Source organism: Peromyscus leucopus, chromosome 12, assembly GCF_004664715.2.
Source record: "Peromyscus leucopus breed LL Stock chromosome 12, UCI_PerLeu_2.1, whole genome shotgun sequence".
Taxonomy (NCBI): Eukaryota; Metazoa; Chordata; class Mammalia; order Rodentia; family Cricetidae; genus Peromyscus; species Peromyscus leucopus.
In genome coordinates, this window is record NC_051073.1 from 18,690,242 (window position 1) to 18,711,006 (window position 20,765).

Consider the following 20,765-nt stretch of genomic DNA (forward strand, 5'->3'; position numbering starts at 1 on the left):
TAAGAGGAAGTTCAAATTAATAAACACAAATATTAAATAGTAGATGATACATCAGACAATAATAAAATATGAAAGGCCATAAGCACATATTTCCAAAACCAAATTGGAAATGATTAGTTTCCTTTTATTTATTTTTATTTTACATACCAACCACACTTTCTCCTCCCTCCTGCAGGTTCCTCAGCTGTCAGTCCAGAGTCCATGAGCCCCTACTAGCTCAGATCAGCTGTCTCTGTGGTTTTCCCCATAATGATCTTGACCTCCTTGCTCATATTATCCCTCATCTCTCTCTCTTAAACTGGACTCCAGGAGCTCAGCCCAGTGCTTGGCTATGGATCTCTGCATCTGCTTCCATCAGTTACTGGGTGAAGATTATATGATGACAATTAGAGAAATCACCAATCTGATTATAGGAGAAGATCAGTTCAGACACCCTCTCCACTAATGCTAGGAGTCATCTTTGTGGATTCCTGGGAGTATCCCTGGTACCAGGTTTCTCTCTAACCCCACAATGTCCCTCTCTATCAAGATATTTCTTTTATTACTCTCCCCCTCCATTCCACTCCCAACTCAACCATCCTGTTCCCATCTCCCACCCCTCCCCTCTACCCCACATCCACACCCAGTTTACCCAGGAGAACTCATCTATTTCTCCTTCCCAAGATGATCCATGCATCCCTCTCAGGGTCTTCCTTATTGTCTAGCTTCTCTGGGACTGGAGATTGTAGTCTAGTTATCCTTTCCCTAAATGGGGTACAGATTTAAACAGAGAATTCTCAACAAAAGAATCTCAAGTGACCTAGATACATTTAAATAATTGTTCAGTATCCTTAGCTATCAGGGAATTGCAAATCAAAATGACTCTGAGATACCATCTTAAACCTGTCAGAATGGCTAAGATCAAAACACTAATGATAGCCTATGTTGGAGAAGCTGTAGAGTAAAGGGAACATTCCTCCACTGCTGGTGGGAGTGTAAACTTGCAAAGCCACTTTGGAAATCAGTATGATGGAGTTTCAGAAAATTGTGAATCAAACTACCTCAAGACCCAGCACTACTACTCTTGAAAAGATACCCAAAAGATTCTCAGTCACACCGTAAGGTCACTTGCTCAACTATGTTCATAGCAGGATTATTCATAATAGCCAGAATCTGGAAACAACCTAGATGCTCTCAACTGAAGAACAGACAAAGAAAAGGTGGTACATTTATACAAGGTAATATTACTTGGTGGGAAAAAAATAATGAAATTGGGAGGCAAATGGCTAGAACTAGAAAAATCATTCTGAGTGAAGACCCAGAAAAACAAACATGGTGTGTATTCAGTCATAAGTGAATATTAGATATAAAGGAAAGATTAATTTCTTAATGCCTATGACAAAACATACTTAAGCCAAAAAGATGAAAAACAAAACAAAAACTCAAATAAACCTATATTAGAAAAGGCACCAGAACAAGACAGATGGAGCAAGCCTATAAGGGGTGGTCTTCCATGGATTCTGTATCAATGACTGCCTCAATGTTGTACCTGACTGGACTGTCATCCTGGCTTCAACCAACAATTGCCTATAGCCTATGAGATAAAATAAGTAATTCTTCCCAATGTTGCTTTTGATCATGATGTTTTACCAAAAAAAAATAGAAACAACAAAGACAATGAAAGAGATGTAAGACACATCTAAAATGGTCTTATTAATAGAAAACCCAGAGTAGATATTGGGGTGAAAACTGAGAGATCAGAGGAATAAGACAAGCCACAGCCAAACTCACACCAAACTCCTCAGCCTCCAGAGAGAGCTACTTCCTATATACTCACTCATATATCCCTTCTGTCCCTGTCATCACACTTTCTCTTCTTGTCTAGCTATATCACTCCCACTTTCTGCTCAGATCTATCACTTCCTGTCTGTCTGCACTAACCTGCAGATCTCTATGGTTAACTAGTACTGGGAATTAAAGGTGTGTGCCACCACTCCTGGCTCTGTTCCCAGTATGACCTTGAACTCAAGGAGATCTAGATGGATCTCTGCCTCTGAATGCTAGGATTAAAGGCATGTGCTACCATTGCCTGACCTCTATGTTTAGTGGCTTTTTCCTCTGATATCCAGATAAGCTTTATTGAAGTGCACAAATAAAATATCACAACAAAGAGATGCAGGAATGATTAGACACATATAACTCAAAGAAGTTGATTCACCTCATAAATAAACTAAACCCTAGAAACATGATCCTCTCAGCAGATGAAAAAAAGACCTTAACAAAATGCAATATCCCATAATGGTAAAAGTTCTGGAAAATCTAAGACTATAGGGTACATATCTCAACATAATGAAGGCAACATGCAAAAATACCATAGACAACATCATGCTAAACAGAGAAAAACAGAATTATTTCCACTTAGTTTAGGAGCAAAGCAAGACTTACAGTCTTTTTTCAATAAGTGCTTGAAGGTTTTGCTAGATCAATAAGATAACTGACTTAGATAGAAAATAAGAACAAGAAGCCAAAGTATCCTTTTTTTGTAGTTGATATAATACTATATATAAAATCTCCAGAAAACTTCTACAGCTAATAAACATATTCAGTGAAGCAGCAGGATAAAATTGCACACTAAAAAATTTAGTAGTTTACCTTTACACCAACAACAAACATTCAGGTAAGGAATCAGGGAAACTATCTTATTCACAAGAGCCTCAAAAATAAAATATCTTGGAATAACCTTACCAAAGAAAAGAAATACCTATGCAATTAAATTTTTGAGACGTTAAAGAAGGAAATTAAAAACAGATATCAGAACAAGAAGAGATCAAAAAGCTCTTGAGAGGAACGAAAGTTCTAGAATGAATCTACATGTATTAAAAGGTATTTATTTGAGTGACTTATAGACTACTGTGTGGCTAATCCAAAAGTGGTTTCTCCTGATAAGATGCCCAAAAGATATCATAGTTGCTAGTCAAAGAAGCTGGGTATTTCACCTGGTCTTCTGTTTACATTCAACCCCCTAAGAACTAGGGAAGAAATAATCTCAGGGAAGTAATGACTCCAGAGAAGGATAAATGACCTTGACAGTGAGAGAGAGGACGAGCAAGGAAAACCATTTTCCTCCTTCTTCATGTTCTTTCATGTGGACTGCCACCAGAAGGTGAGTCTTCCCCCCTCAAATGACCTGGATGTAAGGTGAATATTCCTACCATAAATAATTCACTCAACAAAAGTTCTCTCACACATGTCTAGCTGCTTCAGTCTTAGTTAATGCCAGTTGTTTAAATTTGACAAGCAAGATTAGTCATCACATATGATTATCCTACCAAAACCAATCTATAGACCCATGGCAATTCCTACTGAAATTTCAGTATAAGTCTTCACAGAAACAAAAAATAAATCAGAAAATGCAACTGCTAGCATAATGGGCCCAGAATAGTCAAAATAATTCTGAGCAATGAGAACAGTGCTGCAGGATTTGCCTTTCATGGTTTCAAGTTAAACTACAGAGATAGAGTAGAAAACAGCATGATACTTTCACAAAACTGACACATCGACCAATGGAACAGAATGTAGGACTCAGATATGAGCACAAACTTCTACAAGCACCCCTAATTTATTTTACAAAGAAGCCAACAATATGTATTGGAAAAATGACACCATCTTCAACATTCATGTTTTCAAAACTGGATATCTATATGTAGAAGAAAGAACGGAGAACTTTATCACACTAACAATCAGTAGTTTACCTTCAAAAGAAAGAATCCCAAGCCTAAAAACCTTAAGGACCTAGGCATAAGGCATGATACTCTGACACTGTTAGAGAACAAAGTATAGAAAATGCTTCAACTTATAGGTACATGAAAGGACTTTCTGTATAGGATCTCAGTAGCACAGGCATTAAGAACAATTGACATATGGGACCTCTCTAAACTGAAACATTCTTGTAAGTCAAAGACAATCAGAAATCAAGTTACCTGGCAAGCCTATAGGATGGGGGAAATAGTCTTTATAAGCTCTACATCTGACATATAATAAAGAATTTGTAGTTGGACTTTCTTTGGACCTCCAGATCCAAAAATAATGACATGGAGACTTCTTATTAATTATGAAAGCTGGGCTTAACTTAAGTTTGTTCCCAACTAGCTCTTGCAACTTAAATTAACCAGTTTATATTAATGTATGCTCTGCCACATGGCTCATTACCTCTTCTCAGTACAGTATGTCTGACTTCCTCTGTGTCTGATTTGTGAGTCCCACCTCAGATTCTTCTCGAGTTCTGATATCTACCTGGAAGTCTTACCTATCCTCTCATGCCTAGCTATTGGCCATTCAGCTCTTATTAAACCAATCAAAAGGCACCTTATGCAGATAAGATAAAACACACATCTTCATACAGTGTAATTAAATATCCCTCAACATTTCCCAAATTTTGTCTAAATAAAAAAAAGTTTTTAAATTTAACACAGTAAAAGTATATACCACAAGAACACTTATCAAGTAAGAATTACATTCTTAAAGAAAGTACTGTATTATTAATCCTATCTTAGTGAGTCCAAAGTTTTGTATCTAAATAATTTTCTATCATAACTTGTATTACCAACCTAAAAATATCTTTTTTGAACTTAAAATATTTTCTTAGATAAACAATTTAAACTTTTATGTCTCTAAACCTTATAAACTTTACATCTTTTGTAAGCTTCTTTTCTGAATTTTCTAACTAGGAAAACTATAACTACCTAGTCTTCAATCCCCATCAGAGACCTGAGAAGGATAAAATAATCCCTGAGTAAACAGGAAGTACAGAGCAAGCAACTTCTGAAACTATAAAAAATGACAGAGACATCTATCTGGCTGCCAGGACAGTTACACAAGGTTCTTCTGCAACATTGGATATCCATTTTTGGCCTACAGTCCTAGAATATCTGAGAGACTTATTTGTGAAGCAGGAATCTTGAAGGAATGGCCCACTTGGTCTTGGCAAAGTATGGTAGTTGACTTCTTTTTGTGTCCTGCTAATATACTGTCAGCAGTGGAGGCAAGGGCAGTTTCTTGCCCAGTGGCTAGCTTTGCTATTTTTGATGCAAACTCCACATGAAGGTTCTTCAGTGCTCATCATCTCCTCTGAAGTAGATTGGTGCTGCCAGGAGCAGATGTATCTCACTGTCATGCCTTATATTATTAAAACAATTTAAATGTCATATTCTTTAGATCTCTGAAGTATTTGAAGGCCATATACCTATCTAAAATATATCACTGTTTAACCTTGTAAACATACCTCACATGACTACAAGTTTGATTGTTGTAGATGACTAATTGTTAACCTGTATTTCTTACTTATCCTCTTATCCTAAATAGTTTATAGTAATAGCTTTCAAGGACTATATATCTGCATTACATTTTTAAATGAGCTTCATTGGTACACTATCTTAAGCAACAGTAAAACACACTCATATACACATATATGTATATATCATGTGTTATAAGAAAAATATCCTTAAATTTGTATCAATATACAAAATTTCATGCCAATGTAAAATACTGGAGAATAGTAGTTGCTCTTTAGTTTAAGAGTAGATTCAATAATTTGTCCATTTATTCTATTATTACTATACTCTCTTTTTTTAGCTAGATAGAAGAGAAAGAAGGATAAAAGAAAGAAAAAAACCAAATTCCTTAACTAACCTTCTTTGTTTAGTTTCCTCCCTGACCATGACCAATAACAACTTGCAACTAACCTTCCTAAACAATGATAAACATCCATAACCCACAAAATGACCAAAACCACCCACCCTATTTCTTGGGAATGTGGGCTTTATGTTCTTAAAATCTCTTCCTGTTGCCTTGGAGCACAGCATCTTTAGGGGACCCTATGAATATTGGGATAATAGTCTAGTCCTGGGGCAGCTTGTATCATTTCTTGTCCAATTTCTTTGTTAAGGGAAAATTTAGGGCTTAACTGAAGTCCTGGCTAGAGTAGTCTGTGAGGCTGAACTATCTCATCTAGCAGCTTTGAAGTTGTTCTGGATGCAGAATTTTGAGGAAACTGCAACAGAGGCATTCTGGAAGGCTAGATCCCCTGGGTTACTTGTTTTCGTGGTTTGTTTGGCTCTTTTTTTCTGAAAACATACAAACTTTTAAAGGTAACATACACATCTGCTTTAACACAATTATGGAATGTGCAGTGTATACAAATCAGCTTATAATGATTCTGTTTCATTTTTGAGCAGATAAAAGGCATCTGTCAACTTTATAAGTCTGTTTGGACTGCATGACTAAACTGTAATATAACTATTGATACATGACATATGAAAGGATGGTATGTAATAATAGGTCATGAGAACTCTGAAGCCAACATAATTTATCAGGTCTCATCAAGTCTCAGAGCTGTTCCCATTAAAGAGATCCACATATACATCACCTGTCTTATAGTGTTTCTTGTTTTTAACCTTTATTTTTACCTATATTTTTCAGGACATCTCCCCTGGTTAAATCTGATCTTTCTTAATTTGGAATGAATCCATGGTTTTATGTTTCCTATGGAAAAAAGCCATAACCTCTATCCCAATGCAACACATTTCCAGAGTTTCATTCTGAATTTAGGCATCTTTAAATTATGTAAATGCTGGTTTAATTCAGTAGTTTTTTCCCACAATCCAATGTCTTTCAACAGTTGTTGATTTAGTTCATTATCACTTAAATTCTTTTAAATTAATAAAGCACTACACTATATGGTTTCCAATGCCCTATGTTATGGTATTTCCCATCCTTACATGGCTGGTTTTTTTACATCAGTTTATTCTCTCTCTTTAAAGACTTCATTTTATTATTCTCAAACTATTTTTTATAACTGTCTATATCTGAGAGACTTATTTTCTTTTCTGTTTTTTTTTTTTTCAGCACATAAGCACATTTTCAAGCACACTGTACCTATACAGAGGTTTTCTTGGTCTGGACCTGGATTTCTGCATGCTGTGATTCTGGAAAAATGTTGCAAAGTCCTTCTGTGAGTCTACAGGCTCCTTTATGGATCTGCTTAGCACATGGCATTGGTGGCTTGTTACCTCTTCTCAGTATGGTGTGCCTGATTTCTCTGAGTCTAGCTGGTGAATCCTGCCTCAGATTCTTCCTGGAATTTCTATCTCTACCCAGAAGTCCTGCCTATCCTCTCCTGCCTAGCTATTGCCATTCAGCTCTTTATTAAACCAATCAGAATGTGCCTTAGGCAGGCAAAAAAGAATAGAGACGCATCTTCACACAGTGTGATCAAATATCTTGCAACAAGAATGGTATCTACAATACAGAAAGTACTAAGTACCAAACACAAATACAGCAAATTAACCAATGAAAAAAAGTTGGGAATGGAACTTAAACAGAGATTTCTCAAAAGGAGAAGTACAAATAGCTAGAAAGTTTATTTTTCATTTATTAACTTTATTATTTAAAAAATTGCACATAAAAAGTCACTCAAAGCTAGTAAGCTTGCATAGTATTGTAAGATTCCATTCATGCTCCTTGAGAATAAAAGTAATTAATATTTTATTTTTCAAGGATTGAGCCCTGAAAAATACAATAATAATTGACGCTGCAGTGCATTTCCACTGATGCAACAGTGGCGCAGAACTTATGGGAGTAACAAGCCGTATTCTGATTGGATTTCGGGGCAGCTTGAGAAGGAACACATGCCTTCTGCAATTAAACAAGCTCAGATCCATGGCTTCCTAGGTCGCAGGACTTCTCAGATCACCCAATAGTATTTTTCTGTAAATGAGCGTGCTATTAAATTATTCCTTAAGAACTTATCTTTATAACCATAGATAAGTACATCTCTTAACACGCACTAGAGAAAATTCTTTTTTACAGTAGATTGTGAATAGCACAGGAACACGTCACTGTGTAAAGAATAAAAGACTGCAGAGTGCTAGGCTCTGTGTAAGACATCCATTCACTTCCCTTTCCTAAAGCTTGGTGTCATAGAGGAAGAGAAAGCAGAAAGACTAAGATCCAGAGGGAGTGAATGTCTGCAGTAAAACCTTATTTGCTTGGCAAGCCTCACATATGCTGTGACTCACGACCTGCACAAAATCAAAGCAGCCAGAATCCAGTACTTGACTAACATACACTTAGGAGTGTGAATGAAATTCTCAAACAATCAAAAGAATTAAAAAAAAATTTAAATCACTTGAAAACAAGCCACAGGTCAATAAGATAAAATTTAGGTTTTGGAAAACTGACAAGTCATTATTTTACAGATAAAACTGAAGAGAAGAATTATTGTTTTTTCTACTCTGCCCTTCGGTGTTTGGAAGTGTGAGAGGATGTGGGACTTAAAGGAGAGATAGTGTAACTGCAAATGTGTGTAGAGTGTCTTTATGAAAAAAATACTCTAAAAATTGACTGTGATGAACAGATATTTGATAAGTAGACTAGAAACAATTGATTTGTATATTTAAGTAGGTTTGTGTCACAAACCAAATAATAATAATACAGCTTTTAAACTTTTTTTTTTATTTGAAAAGTGGGGAGATAAAATGACTTTCTAATTTCTGTGAGTTGCCTTGGGCTAGAACTGAAGGTAGAACCAGGACAAAGGGCTTCTCATTGCCTCTTAGTTAAGGCGGAGTATCAATTTATTAAATGAACATCAATCCCCACTCTCTCGGGGCAAAGTAAATCCGTGAAAAATATGCTAATACAGTTGAATGGAAGTCTCTGAAAGGCTCAGAATTGGTTGTGGCACAAATCTAAATTCTACTAACATATTAAAATGGCAATTCAATTTAGCAAGGTTATTGAGTCGTGTTAACAACAATGGCAACTTTATTTCTACATATAAGCAAAAAGAATGTAAGAAATGTATATTGATGATATAGCTCTCTGTTTAAAATCACATGATGCATAAGCCTATGGACTTGAGTTCAAATCCTCAGCATTCTTATAAAAATCTGTAAGTGACCATGCACACCTGCAACCATAGTACTTTTAAGGTCAAGACAGGCCATTTTACTGGAACTTTCTGACCACTTACCCGAGCCCTACGTTTAGTGAGGGACTGTCTCAAAGTAATAAGGCAGAGAGGCACAAGAGAAGATATGTAATGTCCTCCGTTGGCTTGTGGAAATAGAAGTTTAAGTTTTATATACACATGCATTCTCCAACATGGGTCTTTTGACTTACTGCATTTTTTCAAAATCTAACTCCAGTGTATTGAGAGAGGAGGAGTTATACCCTATATCTTTTAATATTTTTTTTCATAAATTGAGTGAGCAAGATAGAGTAGACAGAAAATTATACTGATTCTTTAAATTATGTGATTTATATGAAAGCAACCCAGATAGTTTCTAGTGATCAATGAAGTGCTATCAGGTGGACATTTTTGTTTGCTGAGAACAGATAGGACATTAATGCTTTCATTGATGAATCCTAAATTTAGTTGAGATGACTAAGAAATATATATCTACTTAAGATGTGGTCATTCAGAGTGAACACAATGATATGTGATTTTTACATTTACTTGCCAGAGAAAATGTGTTAGTTACTTTTCCGTTGTTCTGATAAAACTCCATGAGCATAAACTCTTTCTGAAAGATGAAAGGGTTTAAAGCAGGCTCCCAGTGATGCACTTTCTCCAGCAAGACTTCCCATTCTAAATTTCCATAACCTCCCCAAATAGTGCTACTCACTGGGGATTGAGTATTCTAATCCATGAACGTTTAGGGGGACATTTGTCTTTTAAACCACCATAGTGAATATGAAAACATCTGATTCCAGTCACAGTTGGGTACCCGGTAGATGATGTTAGAGGTCAAGGTAACTTGAACCCAAAATAATGAATAAGAAATATATATTCATATGTGTGTATGTGCTTGTGTGTGTGTGTGTGTATGTGTACAGTGAACTATACTCTGAGCTTAGAGAGGTAGCATATGTCTGCCATCACTGCAATTAAGAATTCAAGGCCTGCCTCCACTACATTGTTCAAAACCAGCTTGCAGTAGAGGACCGCCATGATATAATTATATAGGTCTGTTTATAGTGCTTGGAAATTGTTATGTAATGTATTTCTAAGTAAAATAATGCATGTAATAAAAACACTTCTATATTCAGTACAGACTAAATGTTTTTTAAGATGATGAAAAGTTATAAGAATATGTTATACTTGAAAGGGAGATTTTGTATTTGCATGTATGCCAATGTCATTATGAATAAAGAAAATCACTTTTAAAATATATATATATATATACATATATATAGTTGATCACATGTATGCATATATACATGTATAGATATATACATATATATAGGCAACTTTAAAAATGGATTTTAATTCCTTCTGAATGTTAGAGCTCACTTTTTCTATGAAAAGATACATTTAACTTGGTTTTCCATTAGTATTTCTATGAACAAGAATAATTATTTTCATTATAACAAAAGTTCCTTCTTTCTATTAATTATATGCTCTCTGTGTGCTTACTGTGTCCAATTTACAGAAAGCAATTTTCTTCTTTATTTAGATTTCTCAATGGTGTACATATTAGTATAATGGGCAGCATACTGTGATGTTAATGGCCTACATGTGAGACTTTCCTTATTTCTCTTAATATCTAAACTATTTTTTACACATAACCTAATTCATTCAAATTCTGCTACAATGATTTACGTTTTTCTGTTGATAGTAATACTGTACAGCTAAAAGTTCTTAAGAAATAGTGTAATAAAAATATTCAAATATATTTCATATGTACATAAATATTATATATAATTGCCTATAATTTTCATTAGTCATCCACGGTAAAGATTAAAAATTAACTCAAAAGCACGTATAATCATCGATAGTGTATTAGTGCCATTTTACTTAAAATTTCATTTAAATTTAATTTCAAAATATATTTTAAATTTCAAAGCAAATGTTAATTTTTGACTATTCATCATGATCTGTAGTTTTTCAATACTGATTTATTTTGTTAGCAATAATTACTAGTATTTTTCTTTTTTTTTTAAAGAAATTTTCTATTTATTTTACATACCAACCACAGATTTCCCTGTCCTCCCTCCTCATGCCTCCCAGCATTCACCCCCCAACCAGCCCCCATTTCCACCTCCTCAAAGGCAAGGTCTCCCATGGGGAGTCAGCAAAGCCTGGTACATTCAGTTGAGGCAGGTCCAAGCCCCTCCTCCCTGCACCAAGGCTGCACAAAGTGTCTCACTATAGGCACTAGGTTCTAATAATATAAATAATACTTTATTTCCCCCATTATTTATGTCATCTATCACCATTTTACTTTCATAACCACACTAGGGACATTTATGATTTACTGAAATTTCATGTACTAAATTTAATTTTTTTAGACTAATATTTATGTATAATTAAAGATAAAATGCAACACTTTCTTCAGCTAAACCTCGTGTGTAGTCAACCATATTACAGAACCCATGTGAGGTTCTTCATATGCAAGGACTTCAGGTTCTTGCTTATTAGGTTGTTGTCTTGTTTGTTAGCTTGAGAGAAGGCTTAACCATGCAAACTAGACTGTGATAGAACTCTTTATGTAGACTAGGCTAGCCTCTAAGTCCATTATGGCTTCATTCTCCCTAGTACATCTCATACATACAGCCACTTATCATCTATTTTTACTTAAGTGAATATCATTTAAAAAGGATATTGGAAATACTTAATGAGAAATCATATCTGTAATATCTAATATAAATTTAATGTAATCCAAATCTTAACTTCTGCTTTGTTATTTAGTAAATAAGAAATATCTCTAGTAATCATCTGCTAGTAAAATTTTTTTGCCATGATTATCTGCGTTCATTTGAAAATATGCAACCACATTTTAAGAAGGATTCTTTGTGAATTTAGAGCTCTAACTGAATTATAAAATTGTATTACCAGTATCCATCTTTAAACAGGGTGTCTCACTGACATGGACAGAGCTCCCTAATTTGATCATTCTTTCTAAGAAGAAAGACTTAGTGATCCCTGCCTCTTTCAGGATTGTGATTACAGGTCTGTAGTGCTGTATGCCAGCTTTATGTGAGTGCTGGAACTTAAACCCAGGTCCTCAGGCTTGCATGCCAAGCACTTTAACAACTGAGCCATATTCCTAGCCCCCACATCATCAACTCTATAATACCTAAAAATGATTTTGTATCATTGTATCTCAGCTAATAGTTGAAACAAATCCCCGACCTAAGCTTTTATATAGTAGCCAGTGAATCAAGCCTAGGAAACATAAAAATAAAACCATTATTCAGCAGATTGATCCCACAGCTTGGCCAATGGCAGGAAAATAACAGGAAAATGCTTTAAGAAGTCCTTAGCCTAAGCTATTTTTACCTCGGAGAGTCCCTGACTAATATAATTACAACTTTCCAGCATGAGGTATATTCTCAACATTTTTTTAAATGAATTTTGCTGTCTTCTTTACAAGCTCTCTTCAACAGATATGTCTTCTAACCATCAGTCTAGTGATCAGAAAGAACAATTTTTGGAAGAATACACTGAATTTCACTTCAAGCACAGTTGTATTTGTTGAGTCCCTGGAAAGATGAAGATTTAAGGACTACACCTGCCACCTCAGCTTCTAATTATTATTCTGAAACAGAATTCTGCTGGCATCCTCACACTTGCAGAGAAACTTAAAAGCCACCAGACATTCTGAACTTATTCATAACCCTGCTTGAGGGCTTGTAGATTGTCCTTTCAGTATCATTTCATGTCGATGTTGGTAACAGCTGTTTTTAGAGAACGGCAGGAATGAAAACTTTATTTAACCTTAGGCCTGTGCATTCATCTTAGCAGAAACGCTTCATTGGAGATATATGCAAATAGGTAATGTTTAAGCAGAGAGCTGTATCCCAGCCTAGCCATTGTCAATTGGGTAGTACCAGGAAGAAGAGCAGGATAATCAGCAGCATTATAATACTTAAGGAAATTAGCTACCACTTAATTTAAATAACATTAGCAAAATATGGTAATTGATTTGAAAGTTCTAAGCTCATACTTAACACTTAAATCAAGTGGTTGCCTATATGCTAGTGAATATAGATATTGTTTCTTTAAAATATTGTATTGTACTTTAATTATGTGTTATAGTCTGTATGAGGGGGAACTATATGTGCTTGTGCCTAGAGAGGCCAGAGGTACAAGATTGCCCATAATTACATGTGCACTGCTACCTTGTATGTGTTCTGGCAATTGAAGTGGATGAGCAGTATGTCCTCCTCTGAAAGACTGAGAATTTCTTCAGCCCCAGATACAAATATTCTTTCAGGAAATAGTACTCTAGCAAATGATTAATATTTTGTCATGCATTCCCCTAAAAGATGAAGCTAATGTATGATAGGTACTACACAAGAAATCAAGCAAGAAAAAGCAATAAATAGTTTTATCCCACTGTTAAACCCAAATCCCACGGCAATGTTAAGCCTAAAAAGATACCCCAAATGGTGAAACAATGTCACTTATATCTTCAGAGAAAACAACAGCTGTGTGGGTAGACTTAAAGACTGATCAATAGGGAGGAATTCGTGTCTGTTATTGTAAACTGAGCCAACTACCCATGGCTTGAGTATTCATGGTCCCTAAAGGAGAAACTACTGCTACTATTTTCTTAAAACAATATAGCTTGTAACTTCGTTTTCAGCACTAAATTTTGTAATCAAAGATAAGTGTAACTCTTACCTCTCACCAAAGAAACTCTTTTTGCAGCAGGTGGAGGTTACTGTCGAGATCCACAATTGGTCAGAATGCAGAGAATTGGTGCCAATGGATGCCCTACGCCAATCAGTACATATACAATAAAACCCCTAGGGCTCTGGATATTGGTGGACACTTTATTCAAGATAGGTTATTCTAGACATGACAGGGAAGTTGTACCATGAAACATTTGCAACATAATTGTCTGAACAAGACCTACATTATGACTATGTCAAGCAACATGTCAATGTAGATGGAGGAAAATTTTGCAAGGCCCCACCCTAGAGAAAAAGCTACAGGCTGTCAATGGCCCTCAGGGAGGGAGAGTCATTTTTTTCCACTGATAGGCTTCCTGAGAGTTTATACCATTCTGAGTGTCAGCCCTATCCATGTACATAACAAAAATAAGCAGAGAAGATATCAAAAATCTGTAAAGGAGTGGGGGAAGATAGAAGACATTGAAGGTGGGAGAAAGGTGTGAAAATGATATGAATTCCAGGTATTCATGTGAGAAATCCTCAAACATTACTGTTATTCATCTCCAGAAAGAAAAGAAATATAAACATTACTCCAATCCAATACACTATGAATCTTTAAATGTGAAAATTACGTGAGTATTTCCAAGCAAGAGTATGATGCAGTAGGTATTTCTTTCTACCCTTTCTTTCATTTAAATGTTTCATTAAATAATATTTTCTGTAGGATGTATCTCCGATCTCTGTTCTTTTTTCTAGATCTTGACTGTTTACTAAAAAGAAATAGGTATAGATGCTTCTCTTGGTCTGACAAATATAACATGTCATAAGTGAGTTTTTTGTAAGAATGGACACAACATGAAAGAGAAAGTAGCCATATGAGACAGTCTACCCAACAAGCACTAAACGTTGAGGAAAGTGGCAAACAAATTAGCATTTATGTTTAGTTTATTGCATAGGACACATAGTTTGATTATTTTATTTGGATTGTGTAAGTCAAATCAAAATTTAACTCAGTATCTTGTGTTTTTAAATGTGCAGTCTGTCAGTTTCTTTTATATAAACTGAAAAGTTCCATATAATAAGCTTCCTATGCTTAGAATTCCTCAAAGATGATGTGCTGTTTCTGGTTTCAGTTCTCTGATGCCCAGCTTTGTAATCTTATATTCCTTTCACTGGAGTCATTTAAGTTTACTTCATCCTGATTACCTGAAGCAGGCAGGACATACATGTAGTATTGTAATAATGAGATACACATACTCCCAGAAGGCTTAGGAGTTTTCATTCATGAAACAATAATGCATCCCACTTTTGTGAAGGCTGTTTGACAATGCTAACATGTATACATGTGCCATAGGTCATTAAAATTGCAAACTAAGCTTTGCACAAAGAAAGTTCATCATGGAAAAGAACATCATAAATTTCATAAGCCCAAACTACAATGCATGATGTCACAGTTAATATGAAACTGCACAAGGCCTCATGTTTGATTGTCATCCAAGCTGCTCATTGGCGAGTGATGGGTAGGTTTTTCAGCAGAAGTTGCCTCATATTCTTGTTGAAGTGCTTTCTTACCTAGAATAGTCCATTTCCTTCTCCTGGCTCATTTCTTGTTCCAAGTAATTCTCTCAATAATTACTTATTTTTTTAAATAATATAGTTTTATTTATACTATTTCTTCATGAATAAAGAAAAAAACCTGAAACATCATTGCCAATTTTGTGCAAAAGTCTTTACTCATGATTATTTCCTCATGACATTTGAGCAAGCTTTGTAGTACAGATACTTCTGATATTTAGGAAAACACTGCATCTTGCCCAAGTGATTATTGCTGGAGTGTTGGGAAAGAAAAGAGAAAGAGTTGAAGATACCCACAATAAAGCTGTTTGATAGTTGTCAAATAACTATAATTTAATATGCACTTTGGAAAATTCCATATTTTTCTATTCTGAGTTAAACATCAAGACAGTTTCATTTATAACTACAAGGTTATGACTGCTTGTAGTTTTTGAGTTCAAATGTCATTGTGGTGAAGAGAAAAGGACCACCACCCCAGCAATAGCCTACATTGATACATCACTTTTGTTCCAGGTACACAGTTTACATTAGGGTTTGTTCTTGATGCTTTATAGTTAATGTATCTTAAATATGTACAATCACATGTGTTTAGGATATTGATATAATATAGTAATTTATTATCCTAAAACACATTTGCCCTCTATTCATCCCTACCTTTCCAATAATCCCTTTCAATCACTGGTTCTATGCTTATTGCCATAATTTTACCTTTCAGGATTAGAGAATGTGCTGGCATTTTCCATTCTGCTGTTTATTTTTCAGTAGGCATTTATGTTTCCTCAAAAGAATGGAGTCTGAATTTTAGTGTAGAGCTCTCTTCTTGTGTTGGGAGAAGTGCTATGTGATGGCATGTCTAGTTTATTTGTAATTGTATATCTAGGCCAAAAGAAGTCTTAACACAAAGCAAACAAAATCTGAATGACAGAAAAAACAAAAATATGTTGAAACTATCAAAGAGGATATAAATCAGTGGGGAGATGTGTTCTAAGTCCATGACTAATAGGAGCTGCTTGCTGCAAAGAGAAGTTTCTTGATCAAAGCTGAGGACAGCTTTTCTTCTGTCTGTATGACTTCTGAGAATAAATTAAATTTGAGTCTCATTTTTACATCTTAATATATGTGAAGTTTTTTTTTTTCTTGTGTACTTTATCTTGGATCTCTGGAGCTGGAATCCCTAATGGGTTTACAGAAGTATACATTTTAATTTGTCATTATATCATTTTGAATATTTTCTTCTTGATCTTATTTGTTATTTGCTTCAAATACTGTTCCTGCTTGTTGCGTCTTTGAGAAACTTTATTGTACATACTACACCATTTGTAATTTTGTCACTGTTCGTTGATATGATTTTTTCCTCAATACTTTTTCTTTTACTTTGTCAAAAAATTCTGTTGAAACCTCAAACTCAGATTCCAGTGTACAAATATCTGCATCAAAGTGTTATTATTTTGTGCTCCCTTATTTAATATTTTCTACTCCTCATTCCTTTGGTTGTGCATCATTTTTGAAGAATTATGGAATGTTTCTTTCTTTTGAATTTATGTGTGTGTGTGTGTGTGTGTGTGTGTGTGTGTGTGTATGATGCTGAGAATTAGTCAGTATTGATGGAGCTTTAGCCATGTTAGACAAGTCCTATACCACTGAGAAAAACCACCATTCACATTTACATGGTCTTGATGTTGTCTTGAAACCTTTTATTTAAGGAACTTTAGGACCATAATTTTAAATGCTTTTCATTACAGTTCTGACCACTCCAACATCTACATGTACATGAGTTTGATTTTGACAGTTGTTCAATATTTTCAAACTAATGTTTTTTTGTCTTTCTATAATGCCTTATAATTTATTTACATGATAATCAGGTATTATTTATTAAATGAAGTAAATGTTCTAAATATAATTTCAGTCACATGGAGGTCATGTTTAAAGTAAGGAAGCACTCTATACTCATAGTATGTTTCAGGTTCTGGAGAAGTCCCATAAAAGACCACCATACATGAACACAATCAACAAGAGTGTTTATTATCTCAAAAAAGAGTCCAGGATACTTTGGCGGACCATTCTACACAAAGGCAAAATAGCAAAGACCCAGAAAGGGACCTGTGGGTTCCTTGTAAGCATAGCTAAGGGAAGTTCCTATAGCAATTAGGTCATTGTGGATATTTTTGGCTTAAGCAAGTGGAAATCATATCAGTATTGGCCAAAGCTAGCCAGGGGCTGGTTAAGGCTACAGCTTTTCCATTTTTGGAAAAACTTGGACAAGTCCCAGGCTCTGTCCTTGAGCAGCTGTGGGGGTGGTGGCTGGCCTAGGACACACTTTCTGTGTGGCCTGGCTCAGTGGCCCAGGCCTGGTGTGTCCTGTCTCCCTTGTCCCTATGGTTAGGGGCACCAGTGATTGTCTTTTGTTCCTGGCCCCCTCAAAAACTGCTTGTTCAGTCTCAGGACACTGAAACTGAGGCCTTATCTATGGTGGTATTTTATTTGTACTGAAATGTGATTTTAATTGTATGTTAATAAATAAAGTTGCCCAGGGATCAGAGCTATTAGAGCCATAGCAAGAGCGTGGCAATGGTGGCACACCTCTTTAATCCCAGCAATTGGTAGACAGAGCTAGGTAGATCTCTGTGTGGTCAAGGATACAGCCAACATTGGAGATATACACCTTTAATCTCAATACCATAGGAGACCTGGAAGTCTCTACAGACAGGCAGTGATGAGGCAGTCATGTGTTTGGGTTTACAACCAATGAGAAGGCAGAACAGAAAGACTATATAAAGACAACCACACAGAAAGTAAGCCCTTTTTGGAGAGGTCTCTTGGCTAGCTTTAGCAGGCGGGTAAGGCTCTTAACTCTGATCTCTTGGCTTTCTTCTTTGCATTGGTTCTGTGTTTCTTATTTAATAAGACGGTTGGTTACATCTACACTGATCTCTAAGAGAAGGCTGAGCAGCCTGTTATGGCGGCTGCTCGGTCCTCTCAGTATCAGTCTCAGTCACTTTGTAAGCTATGCAGGGCACTTCTGGACCACAACATTCACGAGTGCTCTTCAACTCTTCTTCAGTTCAGTATAGACAGAAGAACACCGTGGTGACAGCTGATTACTTCACTTCTCCCAGGATAATTAGGTTCTGAAAACAAAAGCAATTTTTAAGGCTTAGTTAAAATAGTTCAAGCTCAGTAGAAAAAGGCCTGAATTATTTTCTCCTCCTGTTGTGAGATGTGAAGGAGATTTTTCTGTCCTATCCAGAGTGAGCTCACAGTAGAGAGTCTAGCGGGGACACACAAGTCTATTGTCTGATTGGAGGACATAATACATGTATCTGTGCATATGGATCATAAACCTGTCTCTTTTGAGCTTTCCCCGTTCTGCCAATTACTTGGGGCTGTTTCCTGAGCAGGATCCTGTTTATAAGTTGTGCTTTTGGCAATTCAGGTTTGTATTCTGATAGACTGAAAGAATCTCCAGTCACCCCAATTTAGGAGGCAGGATTTGGATACAAGACCTCATTTATTTAATAAAATATGTTTGTCCATTTTTTAAATTTATACTTGTATGAGGACCTCTGAGGTCTATACATGTCAGCTCAAACATCAGAATTCAGAACGCCTCTAAGTATGTGTTTGTGTCTTAGATGTATCATGTAATATAAACCAATTTTTCTTCTTTCTCTTAAAATAAGATATACAAAGCATTAAAAGAAATATTTATTTTAATCACTTAAGCTATTGAGGAATATGTTTTCTTATGTATTTTATGAAAAGTCATTTCTTTCACAGTGATGGGGAAAATTAGAGCTTATTTACTGGCATTCTACAAATGCAAAATTGCTATACTTTGCAGACATTAGTTAAACTTTCATTCATACCGTGGATGAAATGTATGTCATTAGAGCACTTTTTGTTTGGAAAATGAAACCCTGTGGTACTAAAAGCATTGATCAGCATGGGATGCATTTATAATATTTTATTTTTAACAGGAGTCATAAAGTTGCACAATTGCACTTGAATTTGCATTAATATTAGTTTATTTTTAACAACATCTGAAAATAAGTATGGATGGAAATAAAATTATTTTTGAATGATATTAATTACAAATAAAATGCAGGCTAAACTAACCTACATAGTTGAATTATAAGCATGAAAAGAAAAAATACAATTTGACTAAATGTTTACTTACTAAATGTTCTTTTCATTTTCAATTATATACATGATTTTATGATTTGGATGCCTGGTGGAGATATTCACAGGAACAGTCTATAGGCTGCTATCTTTAAAGAGAAAAATTATATTTATTAAGTTTTGTGCTTCCTTTTTCCACAAATTAAAATAAAAAGGAAATAATATAGTGGTTATATAGGCTTGTTAGTCAACAATTTTCAATGTTAATTTTCTATGTTTCTAGTTTAAAAAAAAGTAATCTTGCACAAACCTTTTAAACAGCCACTATTTTAATAGGTGATTTACTCAAATAAGTGCTTCCTAAACTATCTTTCTATAAAGAGGCTCTAAGAAACTTGAGCCACATACTAGTTTAAATTAGAATAGAATTTTTTTTTTTTTTTTTTTTTTTTTTTTTGGTTTTTCGAGACAGGGTTTCTCTGTGTAGCTTTGTGCCTTTCCTGGAACTCGCTTGGTAGCCCAGGCTGGCCTCGAACTCACAGAGATCCACCTTGTTCTGCCTCCCAAGTGCTGGGATTAAAGGTATGAGCCACCACCGCCCGGCTGAATAGAATTTTAAAATAATAAAAAATAAAATCATTAATTAAAGCTAACTTAAAAGCTTCATGACAGTTCCATATTAAATACAACATCAGTTTAAAATGACTATAGAGATTTCTTTTTTCAAAAGAAGATGCTTGGAATACCATCAAAAACTGCTCCAAAATAAAACAGCTGCTGCTTAAAAATTATGTGTTCATTTATTGAGCACATATATATTGTTGCTATATTTTATCTGTACTTGATAAAAATGTGACTAAATGTGATAAAAAAGAACATTGTGATAAAATCAGTTTCTGAATATGCTCCTTTTAAAGTTTTTTTTTTTTTTTTTTTTTTTTTTTTTAACGTTGCTTTATATTGAACCCAGGGTGTTGGGCAATGGTACTCCACTCTTCTGCTACTGACCTGCAGTTTTAGCTTGTCAATGAACTTATGTGAGTCTAATAACAATGCATTCATTGCAAACACTTCTCTATTCTGGTTTGTAAATAGATGCAAAACTGTTTTCAATGTCTACTTTTTTTATTTTGAAAGACATAGGCTACAACTATATTAAAGTCTTCTAATGATAAGGATTTTATTATTATGATTATTACTGGGTTTTGAGACAGGGTTTCTCTGTGTAGTTTTGGTGCATGTCCTGGATCTTGCTCTATAGAACAGGCTGGCCTTGAACTCACAGGGAACTGCCTAATCTGCCTCCTGAGTGCTGGGATTAAAGGCATGAGCCACCACCACCTGGCTATGATAAGGATTTTATGTGTAGTGGTAAAATATCAAGTGTCCATTTGGAGGGGGGTGTTCAT